The sequence below is a fragment of the Phyllobates terribilis genome, unplaced genomic scaffold (genome assembly GCF_046119375.1).
Source record: "Phyllobates terribilis strain yellow unplaced genomic scaffold, ASM4611937v1 Scaffold_682__1_contigs__length_827410, whole genome shotgun sequence".
In the NCBI taxonomy this organism is placed as follows: Eukaryota; Metazoa; Chordata; class Amphibia; order Anura; family Dendrobatidae; genus Phyllobates; species Phyllobates terribilis.
Window position 1 is genome coordinate 647,805 of NW_027363442.1, and position 21,459 is coordinate 669,263.

A 21,459-nucleotide genomic window follows, 5' to 3' on the forward strand; every position below is an offset into this window, starting at 1 on the left:
CCACCCCCCGCCTTAATTGGTTCTCCTCCCTTCCAACGGTGTTGAGGCGGGTGGGAACAGCAGGGGGTGAAGGTGCTGTGTTTAAAGAGGTGGAGTTATGCAGATCTAAAACGCGTGGATTGCAGCAGCAGCAAGCCGAAAAGTGCAGGCATGTAAGGGATCTAGAGGTTGACAACATGTCTTCTTAACGGGAGTCCAGGAGCTCATCTCCACAAATGGACTTTTCAGGATCCTTGGGTGGCTCCGTAGTTTGAAACCAATTCTGGTTATCGCTTCTCGGCCTTTTGGCTAAGATCAAGTGTAGTATCTGATTTGCACAGCGCCTGTTGACTGCCCTTGAGGACGACCTGAGGAACTCTGTCCCCAGGGCGAGCCTATCGCACCATTCTGTGCTTTATGGACTCTTCCCTGGGGTTCATACCGTCGGAGCCATCCAGGAGGCTTGGCGCCTTATGAACTGCTTCAAGGATGCCGTTTGGGTCGCCAGGAACCGGCTCATCTTGAGGAGGGAGAGGATGTCCATCCAGGACTGCCGCAGGCTGATCCACAGCCTGCTCAGAGACTATTCCATCGAGGACGGTCCGGAGGACGAGGATGAGGACTAAACCCCTCCTCCCCCCTCTCCCCTTATGTGTCTTGTCTTTCAATAAAGCTTCGGGCCTGTGATTTTCCCCTCCCCATCCCCTTTTTCCCAATCCCCATCCCTTATCACGGTTCGTCGTACTGTATTGATTGACATGCTTTTTCTTTCAGATTGAGTGTTTTGTGTAGCATAGGGGTGTGATGTGTCTAGTTAGTGCGTCGTATCCTCATGCTATGTAAATATGATGTAGAATTCTGGGTGTACTGGGCTGCGGCACTGTACACTGTCTGTTAACTTATTTTTTGTGCTAATAAAAGATATATTCAATCAAAAAATCTGTTCTTATCAGTTTAATATCTGATACGTCCCCTATCTGGGGACCATATATTAAATGGATTTTTAGAACAGGGAGATGGAAAAAGAGCTTGCTCTGTCCACTCCACGCATTGACCTGGTATTGCAGTATCTCCAGGACCGGTGCACCCCTTCTTTAATGCAGTTTCTAAAATCAGAAAGAATTGAATTCAATGTTTTTTGTTCATTTTGCTTGTTTGTCGGATTTTGGGATGGACTCTTTGGCTTTGCTTTTCTTCTCCTCATTGGATTTTTCATGTTCAAAGTTGCAGAAGCCAGATTACAAGCTCATTTTGGTTCAACTTCAGCAACTGTGCATTGCATTGCCATGTAATGTGATGCAATGCTATCTTTCTAGCTCTCCCTTTTTACTTCCTTTTGGATAAACAGACATATTAGGCAAGCATTTTGGAGCTTTCACCTAAATAACTACAGGTGGTGAGATAAGCTGCACAATATAATTGACCTTTCAGTATATTGTTGCACACACACCATCTATTTAGCAAATGCCCTTGTTATCAACAGCAGCCTTTTAAACTCACCTGAGCTAACAGGTATGTGCGCTGGTTACTCTGCTGCGCTTAAAATTTCTTTTTTGGTTTGCTACAATGCCTTTTCTGAAACGTTGTCTCCTTCTGCTGGAACACTGACTTCTTTCATTTAATGCCTGCAGACTATAAAAGAGAACCCAAACAAAAAGTTTGGTTGATTAGTCTGTGGCATTCTGTTAAACTGTTGCTTATGGCGGTCTCTGTGAGCTTCTCAGCGACATTCAGCCAGCCAGGTATCCTGCCTGCAGTAGATGGAATGTGGCAATGGAACGCTGGCTGCGCATGTCATAATAGGCTCTGAGCCTTTATATACCTGTGCACAGCAGCAGCCACCTTCAGTCTGCTGCTGGACAGCCAGCAGCAGCAGCAGCAGGAGAGGTATGTAATCAGGAGCCCTCCTGCTAAGGGTAGACAGCTGCTCGTTCCACCCCACCCCCCGCCTTAATTGGTTCTCCTCCCTTCCAACGGTGTTGAGGCGGGTGGGAACAGCAGGGGGTGAAGGTGCTGTGTTTAAAGAGGTGGAGTTATGCAGATCTAAAACGCGTGGATTGCAGCAGCAGCAAGCCGAAAAGTGCAGGCATGTAAGGGATCTAGAGGTTGACAACATGTCTTCTTAACGGGAGTCCAGGAGCTCATCTCCACAAATGGACTTTTCAGGATCCTTGGGTGGCTCCGTAGTTTGAAACCAATTCTGGTTATCGCTTCTCGGCCTTTTGGCTAAGATCAAGTGTAGTATCTGTTCTTATCAGTTTAATATCTGATACGTCCCCTATCTGCGGACCATATATTAAATGGATTTTTAGAACAGGGAGATGGAAAAAGAGCTTGCTCTGTCCACTCCACGCATTGACCTGGTATTGCAGTATCTCCAGGACCGGTGCACCCCTTCTTTAATGCAGTTTCTAAAATCAGAAAGAATTGAATTCAATGTTTTTTGTTCATTTTGCTTGTTTGTCGGATTTTGGGATGGACTCTTTGGCTTTGCTTTTCTTCTCCTCATTGGATTTTTCATGTTCAAAGTTGCAGAAGCCAGATTACAAGCTCATTTTGGTTCAACTTCAGCAACTGTGCATTGCATTGCCATGTAATGTGATGCAATGCTATCTTTCTAGCTCTCCCTTTTTACTTCCTTTTGGATAAACAGACATATTAGGCAAGCATTTTGGAGCTTTCACCTAAATAACTACAGGTGGTGAGATAAGCTGCACAATATAATTGACCTTTCAGTATATTGTTGCACACACACCATCTATTTAGCAAATGCCCTTGTTATCAACAGCAGCCTTTTAAACTCACCTGAGCTAACAGGTATGTGCGCTGGTTACTCTGCTGCGCTTAAAATTTCTTTTTTGGTTTGCTACAATGCCTTTTCTGAAACGTTGTCTCCTTCTGCTGGAACACTGACTTCTTTCATTTAATGCCTGCAGACTATAAAAGAGAACCCAACCCAAAAAGTTTGGTTGATTAGTCTGTGGCATTCTGTTAAACTGTTGCTTATGGCGGTCTCTGTGAGCTTCTCAGCGACATTCAGCCAGCCAGGTATCCTGCCTGCAGTAGATGGAATGTGGCAATGGAACGCTGGCTGCGCGTGTCATAATAGGCTCTGAGCCTTTATATACCTGTGCACAGCAGCAGCTACCTTCATTCTGCTGCTGGACAGCCAGCAGCAGCAGCAGCAGGAGAGGTATGTAATCAGGAGCCCTCCTGCTAAGGGTAGACAGCTGCTCGTTCCACCCCACCCCCCGCCTTAATTGGTTCTCCTCCCTTCCAACGGTGTTGAGGCGGGTGGGAACAGCAGGGGGTGAAGGTGCTGTGTTTAAAGAGGTGGAGTTATGCAGATCTAAAACGCGTGGATTGCAGCAGCAGCAAGCCGAAAAGTGCAGGCATGTAAGGGATCTAGAGGTTGACAACATGTCTTCTTAACGGGAGTCCAGGAGCTCATCTCCACAAATGGACTTTTCAGGATCCTTGGGTGGCTCCGTAGTTTGAAACCAATTCTGGTTATCGCTTCTCGGCCTTTTGGCTAAGATCAAGTGTAGTATCTGTTCTTATCAGTTTAATATCTGATACGTCCCCTATCTGGGGACCATATATTAAATGGATTTTTAGAACAGGGAGATGGAAAAAGAGCTTGCTCTGTCCACTCCACGCATTGACCTGGTATTGCAGTATCTCCAGGACCGGTGCACCCCTTCTTTAATGCAGTTTCTAAAATCAGAAAGAATTGAATTCAAAGTTTTTTGTTCATTTTGCTTGTTTGTCGGATTTTGGGATGGACTCTTTGGCTTTGCTTTTCTTCTCCTCATTGGATTTTTCATGTTCAAAGTTGCAGAAGCCAGATTACAAGCTCATTTTGGTTCAACTTCAGCAACTGTGCATTGCATTGCCATGTAATGTGATGCAATGCTATCTTTCTAGCTCTCCCTTTTTACTTCCTTTTGGATAAACAGACATATTAGGCAAGCATTTTGGAGCTTTCACCTAAATAACTACAGGTGGTGAGATAAGCTGCACAATATAATTGACCTTTCAGTATATTGTTGCACACACACCATCTATTTAGCAAATGCCCTTGTTATCAACAGCAGCCTTTTAAACTCACCTGAGCTAACAGGTATGTGCGCTGGTTACTCTTCTGCGCTTAAAATTTCTTTTTTGGTTTGCTACAATGCCTTTTCTGAAACGTTGTCTCCTTCTGCTGGAACACTGACTTCTTTCATTTAATGCCTGCAGACTATAAAAGAGAACCCAACCCAAAAAGTTTGGTTGATTAGTCTATGGCATTCTGTTAAACTGTTGCTTATGGCGGTCTCTGTGAGCTTCTCAGCGACATTCAGCCAGCCAGGTATCCTGCCTGCAGTAGATGGAATGTGGCAATGGAACGATGGCTGCGCGTGTCATAATAGGCTCTGAGCCTTTATATACCTGTGCACAGCAGCAGCCACCTTCAGTCTGCTGCTGGACAGCCAGCAGCAGCAGCAGCAGGAGAGGTATGTAATCAGGAGCCCTCCTGCTAAGGGTAGACAGCTGCTCGTTCCACCCCACCCCCCGCCTTAATTGGTTCTCCTCCCTTCCAACGGTGTTGAGGCGGGTGGGAACAGCAGGGGGTGAAGGTGCTGTGTTTAAAGAGGTGGAGTTATGCAGATCTAAAACGCGTGGATTGCAGCAGCAGCAAGCCGAAAAGTGCAGGCATGTAAGGGATCTAGAGGTTGACAACATGTCTTCTTAACGGGAGTCCAGGAGCTCATCTCCACAAATGGACTTTTCAGGATCCTTGGGTGGCTCCGTAGTTTGAAACCAATTCTGGTTATCGCTTCTCGGCCTTTTGGCTAAGATCAAGTGTAGTATCTGTTCTTATCAGTTTAATATCTGATACGTCCCCTATCTGGGGACCATATATTAAATGGATTTTTAGAACAGGGAGATGGAAAAAGAGCTTGCTCTGTCCACTCCACGCATTGACCTGGTATTGCAGTATCTCCAGGACCGGTGTACCCCTTCTTTAATGCAGTTTCTAAAATCAGAAAGAATTGAATTCAAAGTTTTTTGTTCATTTTGCTTGTTTGTCGGATTTTGGTATGGACTCTTTGGCTTTGCTTTTCTTCTCCTCATTGGATTTTTCATGTTCAAAGTTGCAGAAGCCAGATTACAAGCTCATTTTGGTTCAACTTCAGCAACTGTGCATTGCATTGCCATGTAATGTGATGCAATGCTATCTTTCTAGCTCTCCCTTTTTACTTCCTTTTGGATAAACAGACATATTAGGCAAGCATTTTGGAGCTTTCACCTAAATAACTACAGGTGGTGAGATAAGCTGCACAATATAATTGACCTTTCAGTATATTGTTGCACACACACCATCTATTTAGCAAATGCCCTTGTTATCAACAGCAGCCTTTTAAACTCACCTGATCTAACAGGTATGTGCGCTGGTTACTCTGCTGCGCTTAAAATTTCTTTTTTGGTTTGCTACAATGCCTTTTCTGAAACGTTGTCTCCTTCTGCTGGAACACTGACTTCTTTCATTTAATGCCTGCAGACTATAAAAGAGAACCCAACCCAAAAAGTTTAGTTGATTAGTCTGTGGCATTCTGTTAAACTGTTGCTTATGGCGGTCTCTGTGAGCTTCTCAGCGACATTCAGCCAGCCAGGTATCCTGCCTGCAGTAGATGGAATGTGGCAATGGAACGATGGCTGCGCGTGTCATAATAGGCTCTGAGCCTTTATATACCTGTGCACAGCAGCAGCCACCTTCAGTCTGCTGCTGGACAGCCAGCAGCAGCAGCAGCAGGAGAGGTATGTAATCAGGAGCCCTCCTGCTAAGGGTAGACAGCTGCTCGTTCCACCCCACCCCCCGCCTTAATTGGTTCTCCTCCCTTCCAACGGTGTTGAGGCGGGTGGGAACAGCAGGGGGTGAAGGTGCTGTGTTTAAAGAGGTGGAGTTATGCAGATCTAAAACGCGTGGATTGCAGCAGCAGCAAGCCGAAAAGTGCAGGCATGTAAGGGATCTAGAGGTTGACAACATGTCTTCTTAACGGGAGTCCAGGAGCTCATCTCCACAAATGGACTTTTCAGGATCCTTGGGTGGCTCCGTAGTTTGAAACCAATTCTGGTTATCGCTTCTCGGCCTTTTGGCTAAGATCAAGTGTAGTATCTGTTCTTATCAGTTTAATATCTGATACGTCCCCTATCTGGGGACCATATATTAAATGGATTTTTAGAACAGGGAGATGGAAAAAGAGCTTGCTCTGTCCACTCCACGCATTGACCTGGTATTGCAGTATCTCCAGGACCGGTGCACCCCTTCTTTAATGCAGTTTCTAAAATCAGAAAGAATTGAATTCAATGTTTTTTGTTCATTTTGCTTGTTTGTCGGATTTTGGGATGGACTCTTTGGCTTTGCTTTTCTTCTCCTCATTGGATTTTTCATGTTCAAAGTTGCAGAAGCCAGATTACAAGCTCATTTTGGTTCAACTTCAGCAACTGTGCATTGCATTGCCATGTAATGTGATGCAATGCTATCTTTCTAGCTCTCCCTTTTTACTTCCTTTTGGATAAACAGACATATTAGGCAAGCATTTTGGAGCTTTCACCTAAATAACTACAGGTGGTGAGATAAGCTGCACAATATAATTGACCTTTCAGTATATTGTTGCACACACACCATCTATTTAGCAAATGCCCTTGTTATCAACAGCAGCCTTTTAAACTCACCTGAGCTAACAGGTATGTGCGCTGGTTACTCTGCTGCGCTTAAAATTTCTTTTTTGGTTTGCTACAATGCCTTTTCTGAAACGTTGTCTCCTTCTGCTGGAACACTGACTTCTTTCATTTAATGCCTGCAGACTATAAAAGAGAACCCAACCCAAAAAGTTTGGTTGATTAGTCTGTGGCATTCTGTTAAACTGTTGCTTATGGCGGTCTCTGTGAGCTTCTCAGCGACATTCAGCCAGCCAGGTATCCTGCCTGCAGTAGATGGAATGTGGCACTGGAACGCTGGCTGCGCGTGTCATAATAGGCTCTGAGCCTTTATATACCTGTGCACAGCAGCAGCCACCTTCAGTCTGCTGCTGGACAGCCAGCAGCAGCAGCAGCAGGAGAGGTATGTAATCAGGAGCCCTCCTGCTAAGGGTAGACAGCTGCTCGTTCCACCCCACCCCCCGCCTTAATTGGTTCTCCTCCCGTCCAACGGTGTTGCGGCGGGTGGGAACAGCAGGGGGTGAAGGTGCTGTGTTTAAAGAGGTGGAGTTATGCAGATCTAAAACGCGTGGATTGCAGCAGCAGCAAGCCGAAAAGTGCAGGCATGTAAGGGATCTAGAGGTTGACAACATGTCTTCTTAACGGGAGTCCAGGAGCTCATCTCCACAAATGGACTTTTCAGGATCCTTGGGTGGCTCCGTAGTTTGAAACCAATTCTGGTTATCGCTTCTCGGCCTTTTGGCTCAGATCTGTAATGGGTCTAGTCATTTGGCTGTCTGTGCGTTAACTCTTGGCCCTGTGGCATCGCCATTTTATGGCTTAAGCCACTTGCTGCTATAAGGAGTTGGCCAGTAGACACGACTAGCGATAATGGGACGCATTCGATACGCTGGGCCCGGTGAGGCTCGAGTGAAGTTTGGAATCCAGATTGATGTGGAAGAAGGCAAAGAAGGAATCTTTACCCTCAGCTTCGTGGTGAAGGAGATTTTGTTTGGACTCCTTGAAGTGAAGAAGGAAGAAATCTTGTGCCTCCAGCAATTCAAAAGCAAGTATAATCTTGTATTTACTTCTATGGCTGTTTGCAACAATTTCTATGATTGTTTGAAAAAGAATCTGGACAATCAATATTTGGATGGGCTGACTTTTGTCATCTTGTATTGCTCCAAAGAGGTACCTCTGACTGTTTTCATGTACAACCCACATGTGGACTTGGCTTTGATTTATGCCTTTCTAAATAGGCACTGCTATATTACCAAGGTGGCAGTAAAAGTCATGAATGAGGAGGAACTATGGACCGGTAAATATCGTTTCATGGTCAAGTTCCGGGAAAGTCCTGATGAACCAGGGGGTATACATTATCCTCCATCAAATTTTTCCATTGGGAGTGAGCGGGGTTACCTGTTCTTCCCCAATGCGCCCAGGTTTTGTCGTCATTGTAGGAGGTATGGCCATACTCAGGAAGCATGCGACATCAGACAGATTATTTGCAGGAAGTGCAATGAGGTGGGTCATTCTTCCAATAATTGCAAAAATGAAATAGTCTGTAACCTCTGCGGAGAGAAGGGGCATGCCTTCAGAGACTGTATATTCCATCCTGGTTCATATGCGGGGGCAGCGGGAAGGGGAAGGAGAAGAAATGAATCTCCTGCACCCACAGCTCCAACTCCGACTGCTCCAACTCCGACTGCTCCGATATCTACTCTGGCTTTCCTGGATGAGGAGGAGGCTCGGGTTGCTTTTCCAGAACTGGTTCGTGTGAATGTAAGAGGAAATATGGAGCTGGCACCTGAGCCACCGGTGCAGAGGGCCGCGTCTGTGGCTTCAGATGTCAGTGAGTCTGAGACGATAACTGATGATCGCATAGGCATGGAAGTGGCCCCGGTGGAGGATCTGGAGGCTGAAATTCCAGACATGATGGTTACATTGCAGGGGGAAGAGGAGTCTGATCTGACCAGAACACCGCATGTGGCCTGGAGCGATGTCGTTTCTGACCTTGAGGAGGAGGGATGTCAGGGGGACTTTGACCCCCAGCGGCGGGATTATAGTTCAGATGAAGATGGAGGCGCTTCAGTGAAGAAAAAGAAGAAAACTGAACCATCCTTTTCCCCTTTAAGTGACTGCAGTGTGAGTCCAGCCCGGGTGTACCCTACTGCATCCGATCCCCAAGATGTGTCTTTTTTGGGGGAAGGCACAAACTACGATATCTGCACGTCCAGCGTCCTACCCCCAGAAGGGTTAGGATGATGTACAGGTGGGCATGTTGTCGTGACCTGCCACATCAAATTAATAGATGGGTGCCCAAGTTGCTCTCAGCATCTTGTCGCTAAATGTTCGGCTGATTAAATCTGAGTCGAGAAGAGTGGCAATTTTGGACTACTTGAGCAACTTGGATGCGGACGTATACTGTGTGCAGGAGTGTGCGATCTCCGATCCCTTAAGTGAAAATGCATGGCCTTTAGGTCAAAGTGTGTGGTCTGGTTCTGTATGTAATAAAAATTGTGGGGTAGGTGTTTTGGTGAAGGGTTATAGTGTTAAGATAGAAAGTTACATGGTGGTGGAGGCGGGGAGGTGTGTAATATGTGAGTTAAATTGTAGGGGGTGGAGGGTTAGGGTGGTAAATATGTATGCACCAATAGATAAAGGGGAGAGGCTGGAAATTTTTGAGAAATTATGTTTTTTTTTATCTGGCAAAATGCCAATAATTTTTGTTGGAGATTTCAATTGTGTGACGGAGGGGGATAAGATGGATGTTACAGGTAAAAGACTCAAGAGTCTTGTGGCGGATTTTTCCTTACAGGATGCTGCGGAAGTTTTTTTAGGTAATCCACCTCCTGCGACCTATAAGGCCGACAGGGGAGGCATAGAGTCTAGAATAGACCGTATCTTCTTTTCTTCACAAAATGTTATTTGTAGGAATTTCCAGCAGGAAGATGTTCCCTTCTCTGACCATGTGTGTTTGAGGGCACGTCTAGAAGGTAAGATTTCCTTTGTATATGGTGGTGGCGTGTGGAAACTTAATGTGCGTTTGCTGGAAGATAATAGGATCATGTGTGATTTTAGGCGAATGTATGTTAGGTGGAGGGATAAAAAAAGTGATTACAGGAATGTGCTTGAGTGGTGGGACTGGATGAAGAGTGAGATTGTTTTTTTCTTTAGAAAAAGGGGCAGGAGGAAAGCAGCAATGAATAGAGCAAAATTTAATGATTTAAGCTCTAGACTGGAGTGGCTGAGGAAGTTAAGGATGATTGGAGTGGATGTGGATGTTTTGATGTGTCAAGTGAAAGAAGAGATTAAGAAATATATTGAGGGTAAAGGGAAAGAAATTATTTACCGTTCTAAGATTGAACATTTGGAGAAAAATGAGAAATGCACAAGGTTTTTTTTCAAAAAAGTTTTTGGGAAGAAAGTAGATATGGATGAGGTGGTGAATGGCGATGGGGTGTGTGTGAGTGGGAAGGATGTGATGCAGGAGGTGGTGTTGTTTTATAAGGAGTTGTATGGGGAAAAATGGGTTGATGATAGGATGTTGACTGATGCTTTGGGGTGTTTAGAAGGTTGTTTGGGTGAGGATGAACGTGAAATATTGGATGATGTAATTGTGTTGGATGAAGTTAAAAAAGTGGTGATGTCTGCGAGTAAGAATAAAACACCTGGGAAGGATGGACTGCCCGTGGAGTTATATGTTAAGGAATGGGACACGATGGGAAATGACTTATTGGAGGTGTGCCAGTATATGTTCACGGAGAATATGTTGAGTGAATCTATGAGAGATGGGGTGGTGGTTTTGGTTCATAAGAAAGGTGATAAAAAGGATTTGGGGAATTGGAGGCCAATCACCCTTTTGAATGCAGACTATAAGGTGTTTAGTAAATTGTTGGCTAGCCGGATGCGGGAAGTGATTGGCGGTGTGGTGGATGAAGATCAAGTGTGTGCAGTGCCTGGGAGAAGTATGACTGAAAATTTGGTGTTGTTGCGTGATGTGATTGGGGATTGTATGAGTCGTAAGCAGAAATGTTTGTTGTTTTCGGTTGATTTTGAAAAAGCTTTTGACCGTGTGTCACATAGCTTTATGTTTAAGGTTTTGTCTAAGATGGGTTATTCCAGGAATTTTGTAAACTGTGTTAGGAGTTTGTATTGTAATGTTTCAAGTGAATTTTTGGTGAATGGGTGGTTGAGTGAGAAAGTGAGAATTAAATCAGGAGTGCGTCAGGGGTGCCCTATGTCCCCTTTTTTGTTTATTAGTGTGATTGAAGTGTTGATGTGTATGGTTAGGAAGGATAAGTTTATGAGAGGTGTGATGATTCCTGGGAGTAATGGAAAGGATGTGAGAATTCTAGGTTACATGGATGATGTAGTGATTGTGAGTGGGAATATGGCTGCGATGAGTAGGACAAGGTTGATATTAAGTTTGTTTTGTAGTGTCTCAGCTTTTAAGGTCAATTGGACTAAGAGTTCCTTTAAATGTTTTGGTGAGAGGAATGTACGGATGGATGGTGTGAGGTGTGAGGATGGTGCAATAAAGGTGCTTGGGATTAAGTTTAATGATGATTTGAAAGGAAATGAGAGTTGGGAACATTGTGGGGTGAGAGTGGTGCGCAAGTTGAATTTTTGGCGAATGAGAGAATTAACTCTGACTGGGAAAGTTCTGATTATTAAGGCGGTTATTTTGCCTATTTTGTTGTTTGTTGCGAATGTATATCCTGCTGCTTTTAAGAAAATTAGGAAAACTGAGAAATTCATCTTTAATTTTCTTTGGGGAAGTCGCATGGAGAAATTGAAACGGGAATATGTCTATAAGTTATGTGTAAATGGTGGTTTGGATTTTCCAAATATTGATTTCTTTTTAGGGATTAGTTACGTGAAAATGGTGGTGGTGGTTCTAGGGAAAAGTAATAAGTGTGCTTATATGATGAAGTATTCGGCTGGATGGATGCTTTATGGCTTAAAGTGGGTCAAAAGGGATGCTAGAGTGCCTGTTGCTTTTAAGTGTCCTGTATGGTATGGTTGTGTTGAGAAATTTGTAAGGAAGTATGATTTGTTGTCCGTTAACATGAGTGATTTTAGGCAAAAGAAGAAAGTCATTAGGATGGTGCGTGAGCGTGAGGTGGTATGTAATATCAATGGGTTGAGAGGGGAGGAAGTAACCGAGATGTGGAGAAAATTAAGTATAGATGGTGTGACTAACAGACAGAGAGATATCGCTTGGATGATATTGCATGACATTTTGCCTGTTAGAGATGTGCAAAAGAAGAGGGATTTAGTTAAATCTGAGGTATGCCCGAGGGATGGATGTGGTTTGAGAGAGCATGTTAGACATATGGTATGGGATTGTGATTTTGCATATGATGTATGGAAGGGTATAGGGGGACTTTGCAAGGAATTGGTGGGTGTAAAGTATGTTAATTGGAAACTTGCTATGTTTGGGATGGGTGCATGTAGTAGAATTAAGGATAGGATTTTATGGTTGTTGGTGGTGTGTGTAATTGAAAGTTTGTGGGATGCGAGGAATTTGTTAGTTTTTAAAAGGAAGAAAATGTCAGTTAATGAATGTTTGAGATTGATTCTGTCACGTATGTATGTAATATACCTCTGGGATCAGGAACGTGGAAGTATTATAGATGCTGAAGGGATCTGGAAGTTTAAAAAGTGGAGGTTTTTGGTAAAGTTTAATTCGTAGTGTATAATGTACCTGATGATAAGGTTTGGTTTTATTTTTGATTATATACCAAGTGTGATGAAAGGCTAAGTGTCAATGAAAGGCTTTTGTAAGTCGATTTGATTGAGCTTATGCTCCGGCCTATCTGATTTGGTTAAAAAAAAAAAAAAAAATCTGTTCTTATCAGTTTAATATCTGATACGTCCCCTATCTGGGGACCATATATTAAATGGATTTTTAGAACAGGGAGATGGAAAAAGAGCTTGCTCTGTCCACTCCACGCATTGACCTGGTATTGCAGTATCTCCAGGACCGGTGCACCCCTTCTTTAATGCAGTTTCTAAAATCAGAAAGAATTGAATTCAATGTTTTTTGTTCATTTTGCTTGTTTGTCGGATTTTGGGATGGACTCTTTGGCTTTGCTTTTCTTCTCCTCATTGGATTTTTCATGTTCAAAGTTGCAGAAGCCAGATTACAAGCTCATTTTGGTTCAACTTCAGCAACTGTGCATTGCATTGCCATGTAATGTGATGCAATGCTATCTTTCTAGCTCTCCCTTTTTACTTCCTTTTGGATAAACAGACATATTAGGCAAGCATTTTGGAGCTTTCACCTAAATAACTACAGGTGGTGAGATAAGCTGCACAATATAATTGACCTTTCAGTATATTGTTGCACACACACCATCTATTTAGCAAATGCCCTTGTTATCAACAGCAGCCTTTTAAACTCACCTGAGCTAACAGGTATGTGCGCTGGTTACTCTGCTGCGCTTAAAATTTCTTTTTTGGTTTGCTACAATGCCTTTTCTGAAACGTTGTCTCCTTCTGCTGGAACACTGACTTCTTTCATTTAATGCCTGCAGACTATAAAAGAGAACCCAACCCAAAAAGTTTGGTTGATTAGTCTGTGGCATTCTGTTAAACTGTTGCTTATGGCGGTCTCTGTGAGCTTCTCAGCGACATTCAGCCAGCCAGGTATCCTGCCTGCAGTAGATGGAATGTGGCAATGGAACGCTGGCTGCGCGTGTCATAATAGGCTTTGAGCCTTTATATACCTGTGCACAGCAGCAGCCACCTTCAGTCTGCTGCTGGACAGCCAGCAGCAGCAGCAGCAGGAGAGGTATGTAATCAGGAGCCCTCCTGCTAAGGGTAGACAGCTGCTCGTTCCACCCCACCCCCCGCCTTAATTGGTTCTCCTCCCTTCCAATGGTGTTGAGGCGGGTGGGAACAGCAGGGGGTGAAGGTGCTGTGTTTAAAGAGGTGGAGTTATGCAGATCTAAAACGCGTGGATTGCAGCAGCAGCAAGCCGAAAAGTGCAGGCATGTAAGGGATCTAGAGGTTGACAACATGTCTTCTTAACGGGAGTCCAGGAGCTCATCTCCACAAATGGACTTTTCAGGATCCTTGGGTGGCTCCGTAGTTTGAAACCAATTCTGGTTATCGCTTCTCGGCCTTTTGGCTAAGATCAAGTGTAGTATCTGTTCTTATCAGTTTAATATCTGATACGTCCCCTATCTGGGGACCATATATTAAATGGATTTTTAGAACAGGGAGATGGAAAAAGAGCTTGCTCTGTCCACTCCACGCATTGACCTGGTATTGCAGTATCTCCAGGACCGGTGCACCCCTTCTTTAATGCAGTTTCTAAAATCAGAAAGAATTGAATTCAATGTTTTTTGTTCATTTTGCTTGTTTGTCAGATTTTGGGATGGACTCTTTGGCTTTGCTTTTCTTCTTCTCATTGGATTTTTCATGTTCAAAGTTGCAGAAGCCAGATTACAAGCTCATTTTGGTTCAACTTCAGCAACTGTGCATTGCATTGCCATGTAATGTGATGCAATGCTATCTTTCTAGCTCTCCCTTTTTACTTCCTTTTGGATAAACAGACATATTAGGCAAGCATTTTGGAGCTTTCACCTAAATAACTACAGGTGGTGAGATAAGCTGCACAATATAATTGACCTTTCAGTATATTGTTGCAAACACACCATCTATTTAGCAAATGCCCTTGTTATCAACAGCAGCCTTTTAAACTCACCTGAGCTAACAGGTATGTGCGCTGGTTACTCTGCTGCGCTTAAAATTTCTTTTTTGGTTTGCTACAATGCCTTTTCTGAAACGTTGTCTCCTTCTGCTGGAACACTGACTTCTTTCATTTAATGCCTGCAGACTATAAAAGAGAACCCAACCCAAAAAGTTTGGTTGATTAGTCTGTGGCATTCTGTTAAACTGTTGCTTATGGCGGTCTCTGTGAGCTTCTCAGCGACATTCAGCCAGCCAGGTATCCTGCCTGCAGTAGATGGAATGTGGCAATGGAACGCTGGCTGCGCGTGTCATAATAGGCTCTGAGCCTTTATATACCTGTGCACAGCAGCAGCCACCTTCAGTCTGCTGCTGGACAGCCAGCAGCAGCAGCAGCAGGAGAGGTATGTAATCAGGAGCCCTCCTGCTAAGGGTAGACAGCTGCTCGTTCCACCCCACCCCCCGCCTTAATTGGTTCTCCTCCCGTCCAACGGTGTTGAGGCGGGTGGGAACAGCAGGGGGTGAAGGTGCTGTGTTTAAAGAGGTGGAGTTATGCAGATCTAAAACGCGTGGATTGCAGCAGCAGCAAGCCGAAAAGTGCAGGCATGTAAGGGATCTAGAGGTTGACAACATGTCTTCTTAACGGGAGTCCAGGAGCTCATCTCCACAAATGGACTTTTCAGGATCCTTGGGTGGCTCCGTAGTTTGAAACCAATTCTGGTTATCGCTTCTCGGCCTTTTGGCTAAGATCAAGTGTAGTATCTGTTCTTATCAGTTTAATATCTGATACGTCCCCTATCTGGGGACCATATATTAAATGGATTTTTAGAACAGGGAGATGGAAAAAGAGCTTGCTCTGTCCACTCCACGCATTGACCTGGTATTGCAGTATCTCCAGGACCGGTGCACCCCTTCTTTAATGCAGTTTCTAAAATCAGAAAGAATTGAATTCAATGTTTTTTGTTCATTTTGCTTGTTTGTCAGATTTTGGGATGGACTCTTTGGCTTTGCTTTTCTTCTCCTCATTGGATTTTTCATGTTCAAAGTTGCAGAAGCCAGATTACAAGCTCATTTTGGTTCAACTTCAGCAACTGTGCATTGCATTGCCATGTAATGTGATGCAATGCTATCTTTCTAGCTCTCCCTTTTTACTTCCTTTTGGATAAACAGACATATTAGGCAAGCATTTTGGAGCTTTCACCTAAATAACTACAGGTGGTGAGATAAGCTGCACAATATAATTGACCTTTCAGTATATTGTTGCACACACACCATCTATTTAGCAAATGCCCTTGTTATCAACAGCAGCCTTTTAAACTCACCTGAGCTAACAGGTATGTGCGCTGGTTACTCTGCTGCGCTTAAAATTTCTTTTTTGGTTTGCTACAATGCCTTTTCTGAAACGTTGTCTCCTTCTGCTGGAACACTGACTTCTTTCATTTAATGCCTGCAGACTATAAAAGAGAACCCAACCCAAAAAGTTTGGTTGATTAGTCTGTGGCATTCTGTTAAACTGTTGCTTATGGCGGTCTCTGTGAGCTTCTCAGCGACATTCAGCCAGCCAGGTATCCTGCCTGCAGTAGATGGAATGTGGCAATGGAACGCTGGCTGCGCGTGTCATAATAGGCTCTGAGCCTTTATATACCTGTGCACAGCAGCAGCCACCTTCAGTCTGCTGCTGGACAGCCAGCAGCAGCAGCAGCAGGAGAGGTATGTAATCAGGAGCCCTCCTGCTAAGGGTAGACAGCTGCTCGTTCCACCCCACCCCCCGCCTTAATTGGTTCTCCTCCCTTCCAACGGTGTTGAGGCGGGTGGGAACAGCAGGGGGTGAAGGTGCTGTGTTTAAAGAGGTGGAGTTATGCAGATCTAAAACGCGTGGATTGCAGCAGCAGCAAGCCGAAAAGTGCAGGCATGTAAGGGATCTAGAGGTTGACAACATGTCTTCTTAACGGGAGTCCAGGAGCTCATCTCCACAAATGGACTTTTCAGGATCCTTGGGTGGCTCCGTAGTTTGAAACCAATTCTGGTTATCGCTTCTCGGCCTTTTGGCTAAGATCAAGTGTAGTATCTGTTCTTATCAGTTTAATATCTGATACGTCCCCTATCTGGGGACCATATATTAAATGGATTTTTAGAACAGGGAGATGGAAAAAGAGCTTGCTCTGTCCACTCCACGCATTGACCTGGTATTGCAGTATCTCCAGGACCGGTGCACCCCTTCTTTAATGCAGTTTCTAAAATCAGAAAGAATTGAATTCAATGTTTTTTGTTCATTTTGTTTGTTTGTCGGATTTTGGGATGGACTCTTTGGCTTTGCTTTTCTTCTCCTCATTGGATTTTTCATGTTCAAAGTTGCAGAAGCCAGATTACAAGCTCATTTTGGTTCAACTTCAGCAACTGTGCATTGCATTGCCATGTAATGTGATGCAATGCTATCTTTCTAGCTCTCCCTTTTTACTTCCTTTTGGATAAACAGACATATTAGGCAAGCATTTTGGAGCTTTCACCTAAATAACTACAGGTGGTGAGATAAGCTGCACAATATAATTGACCTTTCAGTATATTGTTGCACACACACCATCTATTTAGCAAATGCCCTTGTTATCAACAGCAGCCTTTTAAACTCACCTGAGCTAACAGGTATGTGCGCTGGTTACTCTGCTGCGCTTAAAATTTCTTTTTTGGTTTGCTACAATGCCTTTTCTGAAACGTTGTCTCCTTCTGCTGGAACACTGACTTCTTTCATTTAATGCCTGCAGACTATAAAAGAGAACCCAACCCAAAAAGTTTGGTTGATTAGTCTGTGGCATTCTGTTAAACTGTTGCTTATGGCGGTCTCTGTGAGCTTCTCAGCGACATTCAGCCAGCCAGGTATCCTGCCTGCAGTAGATGGAATGTGGCAATGGAACGCTGGCTGCGCGTGTCATAATAGGCTCTGAGCCTTTATATACCTGTGCACAGCAGCAGCCACCTTCAGTCTGCTGCTGGACAGCCAGCAGCAGCAGCAGCAGGAGAGGTATGTAATCAGGAGCCCTCCTGCTAAGGGTAGACAGCTGCTCGTTCCACCCCACCCCCCGCCTTAATTGGTTCTCCTCCCTTCCAACGGTGTTGAGGCGGGTGGGAACAGCAGGGGATGAAGGTGCTGTGTTTAAAGAGGTGGAGTTATGCAGATCTAAAACGCGTGGATTGCAGCAGCAGCAAGCCGAAAAGTGCAGGCATGTAAGGGATCTAGAGGTTGACAACATGTCTTCTTAACGGGAGTCCAGGAGCTCATCTCCACAAATGGACTTTTCAGGATCCTTGGGTGGCTCCGTAGTTTGAAACCAATTCTGGTTATCGCTTCTCGGCCTTTTGGCTAAGATCAAGTGTAGTATCTGTTCTTATCAGTTTAATATCTGATACGTCCCCTATCTGGGGACCATATATTAAATGGATTTTTAGAACAGGGAGATGGAAAAAGAGCTTGCTCTGTCCACTCCACGCATTGACCTGGTATTGCAGTATCTCCAGGACCGGTGCACCCCTTCTTTAATGCAGTTTCTAAAATCAGAAAGAATTGAATTCAATGTTTTTTGTTCATTTTGCTTGTTTGTCGGATTTTGGGATGGACTCTTTGGCTTTGCTTTTCTTCTCCTCATTGGATTTTTCATGTTCAAAGTTGCAGAAGCCAGATTACAAGCTCATTTTGGTTCAACTTCAGCAACTGTGCATTGCATTGCCATGTAATGTGATGCAATGCTATCTTTCTAGCTCTCCCTTTTTACTTCCTTTTGGATAAACAGACATATTAGGCAAGCATTTTGGAGCTTTCACCTAAATAACTACAGGTGGTGAGATAAGCTGCACAATATAATTGACCTTTCAGTATATTGTTGCACACACACCATCTATTTAGCAAATGCCCTTGTTATCAACAGCAGCCTTTTAAACTCACCTGAGCTAACAGGTATGTGCGCTGGTTACTCTGCTGCGCTTAAAATTTCTTTTTTGGTTTGCTACAATGCCTTTTCTGAAACGTTGTCTCCTTCTGCTGGAACACTGACTTCTTTCATTTAATGCCTGCAGACTATAAAAGAGAACCCAACCCAAAAAGTTTGGTTGATTAGTCTGTGGCATTCTGTTAAACTGTTGCTTATGGCGGTCTCTGTGAGCTTCTCAGCGACATTCAGCCAGCCAGGTATCCTGCCTGCAGTAGATGGAATGTGGCAATGGAACGCTGGCTGCGCGTGTCATAATAGGCTCTGAGCCTTTATATACCTGTGCACAGCAGCAGCCACCTTCAGTCTGCTGCTGGACAGCCAGCAGCAGCAGCAGCAGGAGAGGTATGTAATCAGGAGCCCTCCTGCTAAGGGTAGACAGCTGCTCGTTCCACACCACCCCCCGCCTTAATTGGTTCTCCTCCCTTCCAATGGTGTTGAGGCGGGTGGGAACAGCAGGGGGTGAAGGTGCTGTGTTTAAAGAGGTGGAGTTATGCAGATCTAAAACGCGTGGATTGCAGCAGCAGCAAGCCGAAAAGTGCAGGCATGTAAGGGATCTAGAGGTTGACAACATGTATTCTTAACGGGAGTCCAGGAGCTCATCTCCACAAATGGACTTTTCAGGATCCTTGGGTGGCTCCGTAGTTTGAAACCAATTCTGGTTATCGCTTCTCGGCCTTTTGGCTAAGATCAAGTGTAGTATCTGTTCTTATCAGTTTAATATCTGATACGTCCCCTATCTGGGGACCATATATTAAATGGATTTTTAGAACAGGGAGATGGAAAAAGAGCTTGCTCTGTCCACTCCACGCATTGACCTGGTATTGCAGTATCTCCAGGACCGGTGCACCCCTTCTTTAATGCAGTTTCTAAAATCAGAAAGAATTGAATTCAATGTTTTTTGTTCATTTTGTTTGTTTGTCGGATTTTGGGATGGACTCTTTGGCTTTGCTTTTCTTCTCCTCATTGGATTTTTCATGTTCAAAGTTGCAGAAGCCAGATTACAAGCTCATTTTGGTTCAACTTCAGCAACTGTGCATTGCATTGCCATGTAATGTGATGCAATGCTATCTTTCTAGCTCTCCCTTTTTACTTCCTTTTGGATAAACAGACATATTAGGCAAGCATTTTGGAGCTTTCACCTAAATAACTACAGGTGGTGAGATAAGCTGCACAATATAATTGACCTTTCAGTATATTGTTGCACACACACCATCTATTTAGCAAATGCCCTTGTTATCAACAGCAGCCTTTTAAACTCACCTGAGCTAACAGGTATGTGCGCTGGTTACTCTGCTGCGCTTAAAATTTCTTTTTTGGTTTGCTACAATGCCTTTTCTGAAACGTTGTCTCCTTCTGCTGGAACACTGACTTCTTTCATTTAATGCCTGCAGACTATAAAAGAGAACCCAACCCAAAAAGTTTGGTTGATTAGTCTGTGGCATTCTGTTAAACTGTTGCTTATGGCGGTCTCTGTGAGCTTCTCAGCGACATTCAGCCAGCCAGGTATCCTGCCTGCAGTAGATGGAATGTGGCAATGGAACGCTGGCTGCGCGTGTCATAATAGGCTCTGAGCCTTTATATACCTGTGCACAGCAGCAGCCACCTTCAGTCTGCTGCTGGACAGCCAGCAGCAGCAGCAGCAGGAGAGGTATGTAATCAGGAGCCCTCCTGCTAAGGGTAGACAGCTGCTCGTTCCACCCCACCCCCCGCCTTAATTGGTTCTCCTCCCTTCCAACGGTGTTGAGGCGGGTGGGAACAGCAGGGGATGAAGGTGCTGTGTTTAAAGAGGTGGAGTTATGCAGATCTAAAACGCGTGGATTGCAGCAGCAGCAAGCCGAAAAGTGCAGGCATGTAAGGGATCTAGAGGTTGACAACATGTCTTCTTAACGGGAGTCCAGGAGCTCATCTCCACAAATGGACTTTTCAGGATCCTTGGGTGGCTCCGTAGTTTGAAACCAATTCTGGTTATCGCTTCTCGGCCTTTTGGCTAAGATCAAGTGTAGTATCTGTTCTTATCAGTTTAATATCTGATACGTCCCCTATCTGGGGACCATATATTAAATGGATTTTTAGAACAGGGAGATGGAAAAAGAGCTTGCTCTGTCCACTCCACGCATTGACCTGGTATTGCAGTATCTCCAGGACCGGTGCACCCCTTCTTTAATGCAGTTTCTAAAATCAGAAAGAATTGAATTCAATGTTTTTTGTTCATTTTGCTTGTTTGTCGGATTTTGGGATGGACTCTTTGGCTTTGCTTTTCTTCTCCTCATTGGATTTTTCATGTTCAAAGTTGCAGAAGCCAGATTACAAGCTCATTTTGGTTCAACTTCAGCAACTGTGCATTGCATTGCCATGTAATGTGATGCAATGCTATCTTTCTAGCTCTCCCTTTTTACTTCCTTTTGGATAAACAGACATATTAGGCAAGCATTTTGGAGCTTTCACCTAAATAACTACAGGTGGTGAGATAAGCTGCACAATATAATTGACCTTTCAGTATATTGTTGCACACACACCATCTATTTAGCAAATGCCCTTGTTATCAACAGCAGCCTTTTAAACTCACCTGAGCTAACAGGTATGTGCGCTGGTTACTCTGCTGCGCTTAAAATTTCTTTTTTGGTTTGCTACAATGCCTTTTCTGAAACGTTGTCTCCTTCTGCTGGAACACTGACTTCTTTCATTTAATGCCTGCAGACTATAAAAGAGAACCCAACCCAAAAAGTTTGGTTGATTAGTCTGTGGCATTCTGTTAAACTGTTGCTTATGGCGGTCTCTGTGAGCTTCTCAGCGACATTCAGCCAGCCAGGTATCCTGCCTGCAGTAGATGGAATGTGGCAATGGAACGCTGGCTGCGCGTGTCATAATAGGCTCTGAGCCTTTATATACCTGTGCACAGCAGCAGCCACCTTCAGTCTGCTGCTGGACAGCCAGCAGCAGCAGCAGCAGGAGAGGTATGTAATCAGGAGCCCTCCTGCTAAGGGTAGACAGCTGCTCGTTCCACCCCACCCCCCGCCTTAATTGGTTCTCCTCCCTTCCAATGGTGTTGAGGCGGGTGGGAACAGCAGGGGGTGAAGGTGCTGTGTTTAAAGAGGTGGAGTTATGCAGATCT

General features: G+C 44.4%; 12 non-coding genes and 1 pseudogene across 12 annotated transcripts; all 13 read left to right on the top strand.

The window, feature by feature from the left end:
* The first annotated feature begins 268 nt into the window (after window positions 1–268).
* LOC141235803 (U2 spliceosomal RNA) lies at window positions 269–407 on the top strand (annotated as a pseudogene).
* Window positions 408–878: 471 nt separating this feature from the next.
* On the top strand, window positions 879–1,071 carry LOC141235736 (U2 spliceosomal RNA). Its single transcript, XR_012301503.1, has one exon. It is a non-coding gene; the product is annotated as a U2 spliceosomal RNA (small nuclear RNA).
* Window positions 1,072–2,185: 1,114 nt separating this feature from the next.
* On the top strand, window positions 2,186–2,376 carry LOC141235708 (U2 spliceosomal RNA). Its single transcript, XR_012301475.1, has one exon. It is a non-coding gene; the product is annotated as a U2 spliceosomal RNA (small nuclear RNA).
* A 1,115-nt stretch (window positions 2,377–3,491) lies between these two features.
* LOC141235593 (U2 spliceosomal RNA) lies at window positions 3,492–3,682 on the top strand. Its single transcript, XR_012301364.1, has one exon. It is a non-coding gene; the product is annotated as a U2 spliceosomal RNA (small nuclear RNA).
* Window positions 3,683–4,797: 1,115 nt separating this feature from the next.
* On the top strand, window positions 4,798–4,988 carry LOC141235687 (U2 spliceosomal RNA). The gene has a single exon (XR_012301454.1). It is a non-coding gene; the product is annotated as a U2 spliceosomal RNA (small nuclear RNA).
* Window positions 4,989–6,103: 1,115 nt separating this feature from the next.
* LOC141235595 (U2 spliceosomal RNA) lies at window positions 6,104–6,294 on the top strand. The gene has a single exon (XR_012301365.1). It is a non-coding gene; the product is annotated as a U2 spliceosomal RNA (small nuclear RNA).
* A 6,192-nt stretch (window positions 6,295–12,486) lies between these two features.
* On the top strand, window positions 12,487–12,669 carry LOC141235761 (U2 spliceosomal RNA). Its single transcript, XR_012301523.1, has one exon. It is a non-coding gene; the product is annotated as a U2 spliceosomal RNA (small nuclear RNA).
* Window positions 12,670–13,784: 1,115 nt separating this feature from the next.
* Window positions 13,785–13,975, top strand: LOC141235596 (U2 spliceosomal RNA). Its single transcript, XR_012301366.1, has one exon. It is a non-coding gene; the product is annotated as a U2 spliceosomal RNA (small nuclear RNA).
* Window positions 13,976–15,090: 1,115 nt separating this feature from the next.
* LOC141235597 (U2 spliceosomal RNA) lies at window positions 15,091–15,281 on the top strand. Its single transcript, XR_012301367.1, has one exon. It is a non-coding gene; the product is annotated as a U2 spliceosomal RNA (small nuclear RNA).
* Window positions 15,282–16,396: 1,115 nt separating this feature from the next.
* Window positions 16,397–16,587, top strand: LOC141235598 (U2 spliceosomal RNA). Its single transcript, XR_012301368.1, has one exon. It is a non-coding gene; the product is annotated as a U2 spliceosomal RNA (small nuclear RNA).
* Window positions 16,588–17,702: 1,115 nt separating this feature from the next.
* LOC141235600 (U2 spliceosomal RNA) lies at window positions 17,703–17,893 on the top strand. The gene has a single exon (XR_012301370.1). It is a non-coding gene; the product is annotated as a U2 spliceosomal RNA (small nuclear RNA).
* A 1,115-nt stretch (window positions 17,894–19,008) lies between these two features.
* LOC141235601 (U2 spliceosomal RNA) lies at window positions 19,009–19,199 on the top strand. The gene has a single exon (XR_012301371.1). It is a non-coding gene; the product is annotated as a U2 spliceosomal RNA (small nuclear RNA).
* Window positions 19,200–20,314: 1,115 nt separating this feature from the next.
* Window positions 20,315–20,505, top strand: LOC141235602 (U2 spliceosomal RNA). The gene has a single exon (XR_012301372.1). It is a non-coding gene; the product is annotated as a U2 spliceosomal RNA (small nuclear RNA).
* Window positions 20,506–21,459: the final 954 nt, after the last annotated feature.